At 47.4% G+C, this 15,690-nt stretch overlaps 1 protein-coding gene and 1 non-coding gene across 4 annotated transcripts in view; both read right to left on the bottom strand.

Annotated features, from left to right (window-relative positions):
* Positions 1-15,690, bottom strand: part of LOC121531733 (SRSF protein kinase 2) — a 74,468-nt gene that overhangs the window by 51,124 nt on the left and 7,654 nt on the right. The gene's annotated exons all lie outside the window — the stretch shown is intronic.
* On the bottom strand, positions 872-948 carry trnat-ugu. The gene has a single exon. It is a non-coding gene; the product is annotated as a tRNA-Thr (tRNA).

Raw genomic sequence — 15,690 nt, forward strand, 5'->3', positions numbered from 1 at the left:
CCCTTTGAGCCAATGCGCAGTCATTTTGACTCAAACATTCTAACAGTTTAATAAATATATTTCATATATGCTATTGGAAAAATAATAATTTGGTTGTGTTTATGAAGGACTAAAATTAAATAAAGAGAGTCGCACACTATATATATAAACTCCCAGTAATTTAATGGGTAAAACACCACCGTTTTGGCATCACTGTGCCTTCTTCAAGGTCTTGAAGGTCTCGGGTAACATCAGAATACAAAAAAAATATTATTTCAAATAACACAATAGCATTTTCATAAGTTTATATTACTGTAGTAGGCTATCTGTTGCCGTGTGCTCACGCGTGGAGCGCATGGAACAGTGGTTATTCTTGGAAAAGGTTATATTTTGAAATATAGTTTTTCTCTTCAATTTTACTATACTGTATAGAAATCAAAACGTCTTACCTGCATGTGACTCTGTAGGATGATTTGAAAAAGACACTTTTTGGCGCTACAGGAAAAAAATCATGTCCTCTTAGAACTGCTTATAACACACCGAAAAATCAACACTAGTTAACACTGGCCAATTTGCTGTGTGCTATGAAAGGATTCCATACATTTTTACACATCTGCAGGCTTCCATACATTTCAAGAACCTTTCAGAATTCTGAAGAAACGTAGCTGCCTCGTCAAGAACCCCACACTTAACTCAAAGGTCCTTTATCAGGCAAGAGTTCTCCAAGGAACCTTAAGAGCTGAGGAAGAACCATTTTAAAACCTTTATTTTTTCAGTGTATGTCATGGCTTGCTATAAGGCACAGCAGCTCTGCCCTATTTACATTTTAGTCATTTAGCAGACGCTCTTATCCAGAGCGCCTTACAGTTAGTGAGTGCATACATTTTCATATTGGCCCCCCGTGGGAATCGAACCCACAACCCTGGCGTTACAAACACCATGCTCTACCAACTGAGCTACAAGGAGGCCTGATTTAGATATGACTAAGTACCGTGGTTATTATGCACACAATGCACAACAACAACAAGCAATTCATATGTTTGTTTTGGCCTAGTAGAACTAGAAATGAGGAAGCCCTGCACAAAGCCTCTGTTCCCAACCAACAGCATAGAACTGGATCAAACTGGATGGTGGGATAGAGCTCTCTGGTGTTCACTGAGATAACTGCACTCTGCCTGAACCTCCAATTGAACACAATGTTATTTTGACCAAATAGAAACCATTTAAGCCGCTATACAAGGCACTGGGTAGAGATAAAAACAGTCATGGGTTAGGGAAACAGGCTAAATGTCCCAGGCAGGACAACCTGGTCTCAGAGCATTTCGTATTATTCTGTATGTAAATCCGAGACACTCCTTTTAGTATGATATGTTACGTTTTGTATGGTATGTATTAATTTGTGGATGTCCATCACCCATTCCGTATGATATGTTATGAATGACAATTCGTATTATAAGTTGCTAATTTGCAAAACGTACAATCTGTTACGAATTTGCAATATGTACAATATGTTACGAATTTGCAACGTATGATATGCTACGAATTCTAGCTAGATGGCTAGGTGGCTATCGTTAGCTAGCTGGCTAACATTAGCTAGGTTAGGGGTTAGGGTTAAGGTTAGGGTTAAGTTTAGGAGTTAGGGGAAGGGTTAGCTAAAAGGGTCAAGGTTAGGTTAGGGGAAGGGTTAGCTAAAAGGGTTAAGGTTAGGGTTAGGGGAGGGGTTAGATAAAATGCTAAGTAGTTACAAAGTAGCTAAAAAGTAGTAAGTAGTTGAAAAGTTGCTAATTAGCTAAAACGCTTAATAATAATATGCCATTTAGCAGACGCATTTATCCAAAGCGACTTACAGTCATGCGTGCATAATTATTTTTTTGTGTATGGGTGGTCCCGGGGATCGAACCCACTACCTTGGCGTTACAAGCGCCGTGCTCTACCAGCTGAGCTACAGAGAACCACAGTTATCAGTGATGAGATTTGAACTCGCAACCTTTGGGTTGATAGATGTTTGTGTTATACACCCACCCCGACCAACCACCCTACTTAAGTAACCATCTGTTTCATGTAACCATACCAATGTAACATATCATACTAATTCGAGTGTCCCGGATATACATTTACTATGTTACGTCTAGTCTATGAGACCAGGCTGGGCAGGAGCATACAACAGCACTGCCACAAGCTGCATGGGGCACAGCACACAACAATGAAAGGTCTGTGTTCAAACTAACATTAATGCCCCAGCCTAAGGAAGTAGGCAAGCTTTCATATTCATATTTCATATTTCATATTCATATAACCAGCCGTGACCAATGTACCCTCGTTAAATACAAGCACAATGAAATGAGCCTAACTGGCAGGTAAGAAGAGTGTGACATTAACCAGGATTCCATCCAACCTTTTTATGCCAGTAAAGTACATGTCGGATAAAACATTTCAAGACAGGCTGATGGAAACAGCAAATTTGTCAATACACTTCCCAAATGTCGACAAAACAAAATACACTTGACAAGGTGGGATCTTTTTGTGTCGGTAAAATTAATAATGCGAGAAATGTGGGTGAAAACGCCTTTATGCGCAAATATTTATATAATAACCATCATATCGAAGTAAACTTGAAGTCACGTGATGATATAGTCCCTCCTACAGCTCAGTTGGTAGAGCATGGCGCTTGCAACGCCAGGGTTGTGGGTTCGATTCCCACGGGGGGCCAGTATGAAAAATGTATGCACTCACTAACTGTAAGTAGCTCTGGATAAGAGCATCTGCTAAATGACTAAAATTAAATGTAAAAAATGATATGGTGTGTGGTCCTCCCATTATGACTCAGGAAAGCATGCTGTTTATTAGGCTGCAGATTAAATAAATACTGATGAACTTCACAGGGTGGTGATGAGCTTGATGCTCCTTTCCAATAAATATCGAGGGTATTATTCTGGTGACATGATTGGCTTGGCTGCCTTTTGTCAAATAAAACTAATCTCGCTCTTTTGTCCCTACTAATCTCATCATGTAGTAGGCTGTAATTGATACTTTGAGGTGTTGGCTAGAGCGCACATGCAAGACCAGAGTGGGCACAATGCAATTTAAAAAATATATAAAACCATCAGTAGAGTTGAAGGATGGAAACTCATTTAAATTGTATTTTTTTGTAGGTACATGGGAATTTAACAGCAAAAGTTATTTGTATGTGTACTACGTCATCACGCACAGCATTTTATCTGCAACAAGTAAATTTGATGGAAACATCTATGGTGGGAAAATGTGCATATTGTTTTTATGCAGATTTTAGAATATTTGCATGGAAATCTGTCGCCAATTGGATGGAAACCTAGCTATTGAGTTGTTCGGATAATCAATAGGAATATATTATTGCTGTCCGACCAAAGATTTGTATAACTAACCCAAGATAGACCACAGCCTATCATTTCCAATGGGAGCAAATGAATCATAGTGGGCAGAACAAGCAAGGAGGTGTGCAGAGCCAAGCAAGAGCTAGTGAGATCCTATTGGCGAGTTCTAGCATGTTTTTGCATATTTCCATTTGGGAACACCTACTCTGTGAAATGCCTGTGTGCACTAACTCAATTCGCCCTTGCACAGCTTCTAAACAACACCATTTTTTTTTACTCTGGCAAAGGGTAAAGTCTACAAAACTTAGTCCACTCTGTTCGTAACAGATTGTAGTTTTGGGAACAGAAACCTGTATTGAGATCAAATGTTTCATCGATGAGAAAATGTGCAGAATTTCGGCCAAAATCCATCTTCTCTCACTGCCGACCACTGGGCTTCCTCTCATCACCATAATATATGCCAAACAAATGCTTCAGATTTATACATCCGGTGAAACATCTGGCCCATTGTTCTATCTGTGGTCTGACTCTCTCACAGAGACACCCTTCTTTGGTAATGATGGGAGAAAACACAATAGTCCCAGAATGTATTAAAATGTAACACTTGAAACTGGATAGCTAGTACACTGGGTGTTTTAAAAAATATATATATATTCAACGTATAATTGTAAGGGAACCAGCTGCAATAGATTGTGAGTTTGCTCAACAAAATAGCATTAAAGTTGATTCAACGTACAATTGTAAGGCAACCAGCTGCAATAAGATTGTGAGTTTGGGCATATACAGTGGGGAAAAAAAGTATTTAGTCAGCCACCAATTGTGCAAGTTCTCCCACTTAAAAAGATGAGAGAGGCCTGTAATTTTCATCATAGGTACACGTCAACTATGACAGACAAAATGAGAAAAGAAAATCCAGAAAATCACATTGTAGGATTTTTAATGAATTTATTTGCAAATTATGGTGGAAAATAAGTATTTGGTCAATAACAAAAGTTTCTCAATACTTTGTTATATACCCTTTGTTGGCAATGACACAGGTCAAACGTTTTCTGTAAGTCTTCACAAGGTTTTCACACACTGTTGCTGGTATTTTGGCCCATTTCTCCATGCAGATCTCCTCTAGAGCGGTGATGTTTTGGGGCTGTCGCTGGGCAACACAGACTTTCAACTCCCTCCAAAGATTTTCTATGGGGTTGTGATCTGGAGACTGGCTAGGCCACTCCAGGACCTTGAAATGCTTCTTACGAAGCCACTCCTTCGTTGCCCGGGCGGTGTGTTTGGGATCATTGTCATGCTGAAAGACCCAGCCACGTTTCATCTTCAATGCCCTTGCTGATGGAAGGAGGTTTTCACTCAAAATCTCACGATACATGGCCCCATTCATTCTTTCCTTTACACCAGGGTTCTTCAATTCCGGTCCTGGAGGGCCGAAACACCTCTGTTTTTCATCCTCTCCTTCTAATCAGGGGCTAATTCAGACCTGGGACACCAGGTGAGTGCAATTAACTACCAGGTATAAATAAAATACAGAAGTGTTTCGGCCCTCCAGGACCGGAATTGAAGAACCCTGCTTTACACGGATCAGTCGTCCTGGTCCCTTTGCAGAAAAACAGCCCCAAAGCATGATGTTTCCACCCCCATGCTTCACAGTAGGTATGGTGTTCTTTGGATGCAACTCAGCATTCTTTGTCCTCCAAACACGACGAGTTGAGTTTTTACCAAAAAGTTCTATTTTGGTTTCATCTGACCATATGACATTCTCCCAATCCTCTTCTTGTCACGTTTCAGACAGACGACCAGGGGACCACAATTGCGTCACACCAGAAAGTTTATTAAACTTAAGGGAAAAAGGGAAGTAGGGGAGTGAATGAAGGCTCCAGGGGTAACAGGGATCCCGTCCAATGCGCTGGGTCTGTGCCCCCCAGTGGCAGCGATCGTCCTATGAAGCCGGTGGTGGGTGGTCCAGAAGTCCTGGGGGGAGACACAGACACAACAGGGCGGAATGAAACCAGGCAGCAGTACAGTTCAAGGGAAATCCAAAATACGTAGTAGCAAGGCAGAAGGCTGGTCAGAGTTACCGGGATTGAAGAGTAGTCAGGAGTCGTAATGGCAGAAGCAGGTCTGGATCTCCTGAGGCAGAAGAGTATCCAAAAAACAGGCAGGTCCGGGGTCACAAAACCAGGGTGAGCCAGAAGCGCGAGCAAACAGGTTCCGGGTGTGAGCTTTGCAGACGATCTGACACCGGAGAGCTGAAAGACAGGGCCTTAAATACTGGGAGAGGTTAGTGGGTAATGCAGCGCAGCTGGCAGAGTAATTAGAGCCGAGCAGAGCAGGGACAGGTGGAGCTAGTTAGGCTGAGTAGAGAGAGGGAGGTGAGCAGAGTGGAAGATAGTGGAAACAAATTAAGGTGGTAACCCGGTGGAGTGAGAGGGCTCATGACAGAACCCCCCAAGGGACGGCCCCAGAAGTCCCAAGAGCAACACCACGCCCGGGCGGGAGGGGGAGCCGGAGGAGGGCTAGAACTCCTCCGAACGGTCCCGAGTGAACGTCCTCATCCTCGGAGGAAGCCGGAGGGCCGTGGTCGGGAGATGGGACAGGTCCCGAGACAGGATCAGGCACAGGACAGGAAGCCGAGCGGGCCGGACGGTTAGGGACCCCTCTGGGGCGGCCCCTACGGATTGCAGGTTGATCAGGATGCCGTTGGTGGAAGCGGTGATGAGAGTCCTATCCACAATCCGACTAGCTGGCACCCAGGTCCTTTCCTCAGGTCCATAGCCCTCCCAGTCAATGAGGTACTGGAGACCCCTACCCCTCCGTCTGGACCGAAGCAGGCGGCGGACGGTGTAAACCAGGCCACCATCGACGAGCCGTGGAGGAGGAGGACCAGGCGCAGCAGGGACCAGCGGACTCTCATGGATGGGCTTAATCTTAGACACATGGAAAGTGGGGTGCACCCTCAGGGAATTAGGCAGTTGGAGCCGGACAGCAGTTGGGCTAATCACTCTTATGATAGGGAATGGGCCAATGAACCGAGGTGCCAGCTTCTGCGACTCCACCCTGAGTGGCAGGTTCTTCGATGACAACCACACCCTTTGACCAACATGGTAGGTGGGAGCAGGAATTCTCCGACGGTTGGCCCCGGTAGTGTAGCTGGCAACGGACCTGAGGAGTGTGGCTCGGGCTTGTGACCAGGTGCGGCGACATCGACGGGCAAAAGCAAGTGCAGATGGGCAAGTAACCTCCTCCTCCTGGCTGGCAAATAGAGGAGGCTGGTATCCATAAACACATTGGAAAGGGGACATACCGATGGCAGAGCAGGTCAGAGAATTGTGTGCGTACTCCACCCATGTCAATTGCTGCGACCAGGAGTGGGGGTTGCGTGAAGTCATGCATCGCAGTGCCTTCTCGAGCTCCTGATTAGCCCGCTCTGACTGCCCATTGGATTGGGGATGGAATCCGGAAGTCAGACTGACTGTGGCTCCCAGCAGGTGACAGAACTCCTTCCAAAAGCGGAGGAGAATTGTGGACCACGGTCAGAAACAACATCCCTTGGCAGTCCGTGGATCCGGAAGACGTGTTCCAGGACCACCTGGGCGGTCTCCCTTGGCGGTTGGGAGCTTGGGGAGGGGAATGAAGTGTGCCATCTTGCTGAAACGGTCAACGATGGTGAGAATGACGGTCATGCCACTTGAAGGGGGCAGCCCCGTGACAAAGTCAAGGGCGATGTGAGACCAGGGACGTCTGGGCACAGGCAGGGGCTGCAGCAATCCGGCTGGGGGCTGGCAGGACGACTTGTGTTGGTTGCAGATGGGGCAGGCTTGGACGAATTCCCGTACATCCTTCCTCAGAGAGGGCCACCAGAACCTCTGGGCGAGCAGGTTGTAAGTGCGGGTGGAGCCAGGGTGACAAGCTAGGCGGGAGTCATGTCCCCACTGAATGACCTGGGACCTCAGGTCTTCGGGGGACAAAAAGGCGGTCAGCTGGGCAAGTGCTGGGACCTGGCTGGTTACGGAGAGCCTCCAGCACCTGTTCCTCAACAGCCCAGGTCAGAGCTGCAACGATGCAGGGACTTGGCAGAATCGACACAGGATCCTTGGAGGGGTTGTCATCCTTCTGGAATTGACGGGAGAGGGCGTCTGGCTTGGTGTTGCGTGATCCAGGCCGGTATGACAGAGTGAAATTAAACCTGGTGAAGAACAGGGCCCAGCGGGACTGCCTGGAGTTCAACCGTTTGGCCGTGCGGATGTACTCCAAGTTCTTATGATCGGTCCAAACGAGAAATGGAATGGTGGACCCCTCCAGCCAGTGACGCCACTCCTCCAAGGCAAGCTTCACAGCCAGCAGCTCACGGTTCCCTATGTCGTAATTGCACTCAGAGGGGGACAACCGACGTGAGAAAAAGGCACAGGGATGGAGCTTCCTATCCTCCGCAGCCCACTGAGAAATCACAGCACCAACTCCCACATCCGAGGCGTCCACCTCCACAATGAATTGCCGGTCCACATCAGGCATCTGGAGGATGGGAGCGGAGGTGAACCTCACCTTGAGGGTACTGAAGGCTTTGTCGGCTGCTGGGGTCCAGGTGAAGGGTTGCTTGGTGCTGGTTAGAGCAGTGAGAGGGGCAGCAACGGTACTGTAGTTCCGGATAAACTTCCTATAGAAGTTAGCAAACCCCAGAAACTGTTGCAGCTTCTTTCTGTTCTCCGGAACTGGCCATGAAGTGACTGCTGATACTTTGGCAGGATCCATTTGGATACTTCCTTCTGCCACTATGTACCCCAGGAAGGCCACTGTCTTGACGTGAAACTCACATTTCTCTGCCTTGGCGTAGAGGGAATTCTCCAGAAGACGATGAAGGACTTGCTGGACATGGCGGGTGTGTTCAGACAGGTTTCTGGAGTAAATTAAGATGTCATCCAGGTAAACGAAGACAAACTTGTTTAACATGTCCCGCAGTACATCATTCACTAGAGCCTGGAACACAGCAGGAGCATTGGTGAGGCCAAAAGGCATAACCAGATACTCGTAGTGGCCTGTTGGTGTATTGAATGCGGTTTTCCATTCATCTCCCTCCCCGGATCCGCACTAGGTGGTAAGCGTTTCTGAGATCCAACTTGGTAAAAACAGTGGCTCCCTGGAGCAACTCAAAAGCAGAGGTGAGCAGAGGCAGAGGGTAACGGTTTTTCACTGTGATGTCGTTGGAGTCCCCTGTAGTCGATGCAGGGGCGAAGAGATCCGTCCTTCTTCCCCACAAAGAAGAAGCCAGCACCAGCAGGAGATGAAGATGAACGGATTAATCCTGCGGACAGAGAGCCATTGATGTAGTCCTCCATGGACTTTCTTTCAGGAGCAGACAACGAATAAAGACGACCCCTTGGAGGAGCTGTTCCAGGGAGGAGGTCGATGGCACAGTCGTACGGTCGGTGAGGGGGCAGAGATGTGGCTCTTGCTTTGTTAAACACCTCTCTGAGACCATGGTAGCATTCTGGGACATTGGAGAGGTCAGGAGCGGAGTTAGTAGGTACTGGCCGAGGGGGTAGTGCGGCAGCAAGCAGGCAGGTTCGGTGGCAGTCCTCTCCCCACTCCCTGATCACCCCGGTCACCCAGTCGAGCTGAGGGTTGTGCCGGCGGAGCCATGGGTAACCCAGGATGAGGGGTTGGCCTGGAGAGGGGAGCAGGTGAAACTGGATAGTTTCTTGATGGTTTCGGACAGACCCATCGAGACCGGGGCCGTGACATGAGTGACCGATCCGAGTAAGTGTCCGTCCAGTGCCCGGGCAGGAATAGGAGGTGTCAAACGGAGGTTCTCCAGTCCCAGTTGGCGTGCCAGCTTGATGTCCATTATGTTGGCTTCGGGCGCCAGAATCCACCAGAGCAGCCAGGGTGTGAGTTGAGTCAGAGAGGCGGAGGTGAACTTGCAGCAGGGGTTTGCGGTCGGAGGACTGGATGGTCATTGAACTCAACCGGACTCCCCCTACGCCCGGTGAGCTTCGGCCCTTTAAAGGGCAGGTTACCACACGATGTCCATCACCTCCACAATAGAGGCAGAGGTTTGAGGTGAAGCGGCGCTGGCGCTCTGCAGGAGTGAGGGAGGCTCGCCCAATCTCCATAGGCTCAGACTGATCAAGCTGACCTGGGTGAGTGGCAGTAGATGACAGGAGCCCAGTCGGATCTCTCCGAATGCCGGTAGTAGGTGGACCTTGGCGCCCCCTCTCACGACGACGGGTCTGTATCCTTCTGTCGATCCTGACAGTCAGTGCGATGGCTTCATCAAGAGTGGAAGGCAGTTCATGGGAGACCAACTCGTCCTTGATATAGTCAGCCAAACTATGGAAGAACGCGTCCACCAACGATGGTGTGTTCCAAGAACTTCGTCTAGCCAGGGTTCGGAAGTCGATGGAATGGTCTGCGACTGTACGTCTGCCTTGTCGAATACTGAACAGTTCACGAGACGCCTCTGCGGTGGGTGAATCCAGGTCAAACACCTTCAGCATCTCCTCAGCAAACAGGTCGAAGGTTGCACATGCGGGGGTTTGACGTTCGAACTCTGCTGTTCCCCAGAGTCGAGCTCGGCCCGTCAGGTGAGTGATGGCATACCCAACTTTAGCCCCTCCGTGGCGAAGGTCCTTGGCTGCAAGGAGAACTGAAGTCGGCAGCTAGTCAGGAATGGCCGGACCTGGGTTGAATCGCCGTTGAACCGCTCGGGGTTTCCAATCTTGGGTTCGGAGCAGCGGCTGCAATGACCGGGGCAGGTAACTCGGGGGCTGGGCTGGTGGGCAGACTGGCTGGGGGTAAGGTTGGTGAGGAGTTGAATGATCATGGCGAGTTGTTGTTGCTGCTGCTGGAACTGCTGCTCATGCTCATCGGTTTCCATGTCGGGGAAAGTGTGCGCTGAGTCCATAATGGTCAGATCGTACTGTCACGTTTCAGACAGACGACCAGGGGACCACAATTGCGTCACACCAGAAAGTTTATTAAACTTAAGGGAAAAAGGGAAGTAGGGAGTGAATGAAGGCTCCAGGGGTAACAGGGATCCCGGTCCAATGCGCTGGGTCTGTGCCCCCCAGTGGCAGCGATCGTCCCTATGAAGCCGGTGGTGGGTGGTCCAGAAGTCCTGGGGGGAGACACAGACACAACAGGGCGGAATGAAACCAGGCAGCAGTACAGTTCAAGGGAAATCCAAAATACGTAGTAGCAAGGCAGAAGGCTGGTCAGAGTTACCGGGATTGAAGAGTAGTCAGGAGTCGTAATGGCAGAAGCAGGTCTGGATCTCCTGAGGCAGAAGAGTATCCAAAAAACAGGCAGGTCCGGGGTCACAAAACCAGGGTGAGCCAGAAGCGCGAGCAAACAGGTTCCGGGTGTGAGCTTTGCAGACGATCTGACACCGGAGAGCTGAAAGACAGGGCCTTAAATACTGGGAGAGGTTAGTGGGTAATGCAGCGCAGCTGGCAGAGTAATTAGAGCCGAGCAGAGCAGGGACAGGTGGAGCTAGTTAGGCTGAGTAGAGAGAGGGAGGTGAGCAGAGTGGAAGATAGTGGAAACAAATTAAGGTGGTAACCCGGTGGAGTGAGAGGGCTCATGACACTTCTGGATCATCCAAATGCACTCTAGCAAACTTCAGACGGGCCTGGACATGTACTGGCTTAAGCAGGGGGACACGTCTTGCACTGCAGGATTTGAGTCCCTGGCGGCGTAGTGTGTTACTGATGGTAGGCTTTGTTACTTTGGTCCCAGCTCTCTGCAGGTCATTCACTAGGTCCCCCCCGTGTGGTTCTGGGATTTTTGCTCACCATTCTTGTGATCATTTTGACCCCACGGGGTGAGATCTTGCGTGGAGCCCCAGATCGAGGGAGATTATCAGTGGTCTTGTATGTCTTCCATTTCCTAATAATTGCTCCCACAGTTGATTTCTTCAAACCAAGCTGCTTACCTATTGCAGATGCAGTCTTCCCAGCCTGGTGCAGGTCTACAATTTTGTTTCTGGTGTCCTTTGACAGCTCTTTGGTCTTGGCCATAGTGGAGTTTGGAGTGTGACTGTTTGAGGTTGTGGACAGGTGTCTTTTATACTGATAACAAGTTCAAACAGGTGCCATTAATACAGGTAACGAGTGGAGGACAGAGGAGCCTCTTAAAGAAGAAGTTACAGGTCTGTGAGAGCCAGAAATCTTGCTTGTTTGTAGGTGACCAAATACTTATTTTCCACCATAATTTGCAAATAAATTCATTAAAAATCCTACAATGTGATTTTCTGGATTTTTTTCTTCTCAATTTGTCTGTCATAGTTGACGTGTACCTATGATAAAAATTACAGGCCTCTCTCATCTTTTTAAGTGGGAGAACTTGCACAATTGGTGGCTGACTAAATACTTTTTTTCCCCACTGTAGCTGAACCAACATACATTCTCAAGTTGAATTGTATGTTTACTCAACTTAGAATTTTAGGGTGAGTGAACATACAATTCAACTTCAGAATTTATTCTACCTTATTTTCATAAACAGTGCCATCAGAAAGTACTCAGACCCCTTGACTTTTTCCAAAATGTGTTACGTTAGAGCCTCATTCTAAAATTGATCAAATAAAACACATTTCCTCAGCAATCTACACACAAAGCAAAAACAGGTTTTTAGAAATGGTTGCAAATGTATTCAAATAAAAAAACAGAAATACCTTATTTACATAAGTATTCAGACCCTTTGCTATGAGACTCAAAATTGAGCTCAGGTGCATCCTGTTTCCATTGATCATCCTTGAGATGTTTCTACAACTTGATTGGAGTCCATCTGTGGTGAATTCAATTGATTGGACATGATTTGGAAAGGCACACACTTGTCTATATAAGGTCCCACAGTTGACAGTGCATGTCAGAGCAAAAACCAAGCCATGATGTCGAAGGAATTGTCCATAGAGCTCCGAGACAGGATTGTGTCGAGGCACAGATCTGGGGAAGGGTACCAAAAACTTTCTGCAGCATTGAAGGTCCCCAAGAACACAATGGCCTCCATCATTCTTAAATGGAAGAAGTTTGGAACAACCAAGACTCTTCCTAGAGCTGGCCGCCCGGCCAAACTGAGCAATCGAGGGAGAAGGGCCTTGGTCAGGGAGGTGACCAAGAACCCAATAGTCACTCCGACAGAGCTCTGGAGTTCCTCTGTGGAGATGGGAGAACCTTCCAGAAGGACAACCATCTCTGCAGCACTCCACCAATCAGGCCTTTATGGTAGAGTGGCAAGACGGAAGCCACTCCTCAGTAAAAGGCACATGACAGCCCGCTTGGAGTTTGCCAAATGGCACCTAAAGGAAACCAAGATTGAACTCTTTGGCCTGAATGCCAAGCGTCACGTCTGGAGGAAACCTGGCACCATCCCTACGGTGGCAGCATCATGCTGTGGGGACGTTGTTCAGCGGCAGGGACTGGGAGACTAGTCAGGATCGATTAAAAGATGAACAGAGCTAAGTACAGAGAGATCCTTGATGAAAACCTGCTCCAGAGCGCTCAGGACCTCAGACTGGGGCGAAGGTTCAACTTCCAACAGAACAACGACTCTAAACACACAGCCAAGACAATGAAGGAGTGGCTTCGGGACAAGTATTTGAATGTTCTTGAGTGGCCCAGCCAGAGCCCAGACTTGAACCCGGTCGAACATCTCTGGAGAGACTTGAAAAGGCGGCAGGTAGCTTAGTGGGTAAGTAACCGAAAGGTCGCTGGTTCTAATCCCCAAGCCGACTAGGTGAAAAATCTGTTGATGTGCCCTTAAGCAAGGCACTTAACCCTAATTGCTCTGGATAAGAGCGTCTGCTAAATGACTAAAAATGTAAAAAATGTAAAATAGCTGTGCAGCAATGCTCCCCATCCAACCTGACAGAGCTTGAGAGGATCTGCAGAGAAGAATGGGAGAAACTCCCCAAATACAGGTGTGCCAAGCTTGTAGCGTTATACCCAAGAAGACTCGATGCTGTAATCGCTGCCAAAGGTGCTTCAACAAAGTACTGAGTAAAGGGTCTGAATACTTATACTTAAAATGTCACTCTTTATGACAATACATTACATAAATCATAAGGCCTTTCTTTGAGAGGCCTAGTTACACCCTAATGCAGTGGTCTGAAACTCCTGGTTTACAGGCCACATCAAGCCTGCAAGTCACATTATGCTGGTTTGCAAAGTGGTGAAATTCCTATTGGAATCCAGACAGAATGAGGATATCCAACAATTTGAACTTTTAAATACCCGCAACCTGCATTAAAAATGACTGCCAGGGTAGGGAAGATGAATTATTGAGACTACCTAAATCATATAAACTGGAACAGTAACGGGTGCAAAAAGTCCAACTATTAACAGATTGTTATTTATGTTTGTGTAGCATAAAATTAATCAACCAATCAATCAAATGCAAAAACACAGGTATTGAAACAAACAATTCTGAAAATCAACCAGCAATAGAGCCTGCTGGGAAATATGATAATGATGGGTGTGGTTTTGAGTAGTTTTGAGCAAACATACATTTGTAATTTTACTCAACAAGCTTGTTCAGCTCACTTCGAGTAGAGTTTGTTGATTCAACGTACAATTGACCTTTCGCTAAGCCCCGCCCCCCTTGGTTACTGTTGCAAACTCTGACAACATTTTCCCAGGAAGCCCAATTCCCCATTCTAACCACTCGTGAAATCCCCTCAATTGTAAGGCAACCAGCTGCAATAGGACTGTGAGTTTGCTCAAGATTTGGGCATATAGCTAAACCAAAGGCAAACTTGAATTTGTAATTTGAATCAGCAAGTTTTTATACATTCAGCTCACTGTGAACTCAACAAACATTCAAACATTAGCTCAATTTCTTGTCCTTCTGAAGTCCACCTAACTCACAGAATAATGGTGATTAAGCAGTTGGTTACGTTGGCTTTTTTATAGCGCTATTGTGGGTGTTGTATGTATACAGTCTTGTCTGCGTCATCCTGACTGGAAGGGTATGTTTGGGACAGCTCATTTCACTGTGTGTGTGTGTGTGTGTATGTGTGTGTGTGTGTGTGTATGTGTGCGCACAGAGAAGGCTCAGCCAGCACCACTGACAGGATAGAGATTACAGTGTGTTTACAATGGCAGCTCCAGTGATGGGATAGAGGGAGTGTTTATGGTGTGAACTGTCTGCGTGGCTGTACATACACACACACACACACACACACACACACACATACACACAGCTCTGGATTAGTACGTCGGCTGGGGCAGATAGATAATGAGACAAATAAATCTCCTCCCCCGGCCTGGTTAGGGTCAATCACACAGTAGGCCTAAGGTTAAGAATTTCATTCACTACAATAGCCTTAGTAATACACTACAGTGAGGGAAAAAACCCTTGTTGGCAATCACAGAGGTCAGACGTTTCTTGTAGTTGGCCACCAGGTTTGCACACATCTCAGGAGGGATTTTGTCCCACTCCTCTTTGCAGATCGTCTCCAAGTCATTAAGGTTTCGAGGCTGACGTTTGGCAACTCGAACCATCAGCTCCCTCCACAGATTTTCTATGGGATTAAGTTCTGGAGACTGGCTAGGCCACTCCAGGACCTTAATGTGCTTCTTCTTGAGCCACTCCTTTGTTGCCTTGGCCGTGTGTTTTGGGTCATTGTCATGCTGGAATACCCATCCACGACCCATTTTCAATGCCCTGGCTGAGGGAAGGAGGTTCTCACTCAAGATTTGACGGTACATGGCCCCGTCCATCGTCCTTTGATGCGGTGAAGTTGTCCTGTCCCCTTAGCAGAAAAACACCCCCAAAGAATAATGTTTCCACCTCCATGTTTGATGGTGGGGATGGTGTTCTTGGGGTCATAGGCAGCATTCCTCCTCCTCCAAACACGGCAGGTTGAGTTGATGCCAAAGAGCTCGATTTTGGTCTCATCTGACCATAACACTTTCACCCAGTTCTCCTCTGAATCATTCAGATGTTCATTGGCAAACTTCAGACGGGCCTATATATGTGCTTCTTGAGCAGCGGGACCTTGCGGGCGCTGCAGGATTTCAGTCCTTCACGGCGTAGTGTATTACCAATTGTTTTCTTGGTGACTATGGTCCCAGCTGCCTTGAGATCATTGACAAGATCCTCCCATGTAGTTCTAGGCTGATTCCTCACCATTCTCATGATCATTGCAACTCCACGAGGTGAGATCTTGCATGGAGCCCCAGGCCAAGGGAGATTGACAGTTATTTTGTGTTTCTTCCATTTGCGAATAATCGCACCAATTGTTGTCACCTTCTCACCAAGCTGCTTGGCGATGGTCTTGTAGCCCATTCCAGCCTTGTGTAGGTCTACAATCTTGTCCCTGACATCCTTGGAGAGCTCTTTGGTCTTGGCCATGGTGGAGAGTTTG

This window comes from Coregonus clupeaformis, chromosome 19 (assembly GCF_020615455.1).
Source record: "Coregonus clupeaformis isolate EN_2021a chromosome 19, ASM2061545v1, whole genome shotgun sequence".
NCBI classification, from domain to species: Eukaryota; Metazoa; Chordata; class Actinopteri; order Salmoniformes; family Salmonidae; genus Coregonus; species Coregonus clupeaformis.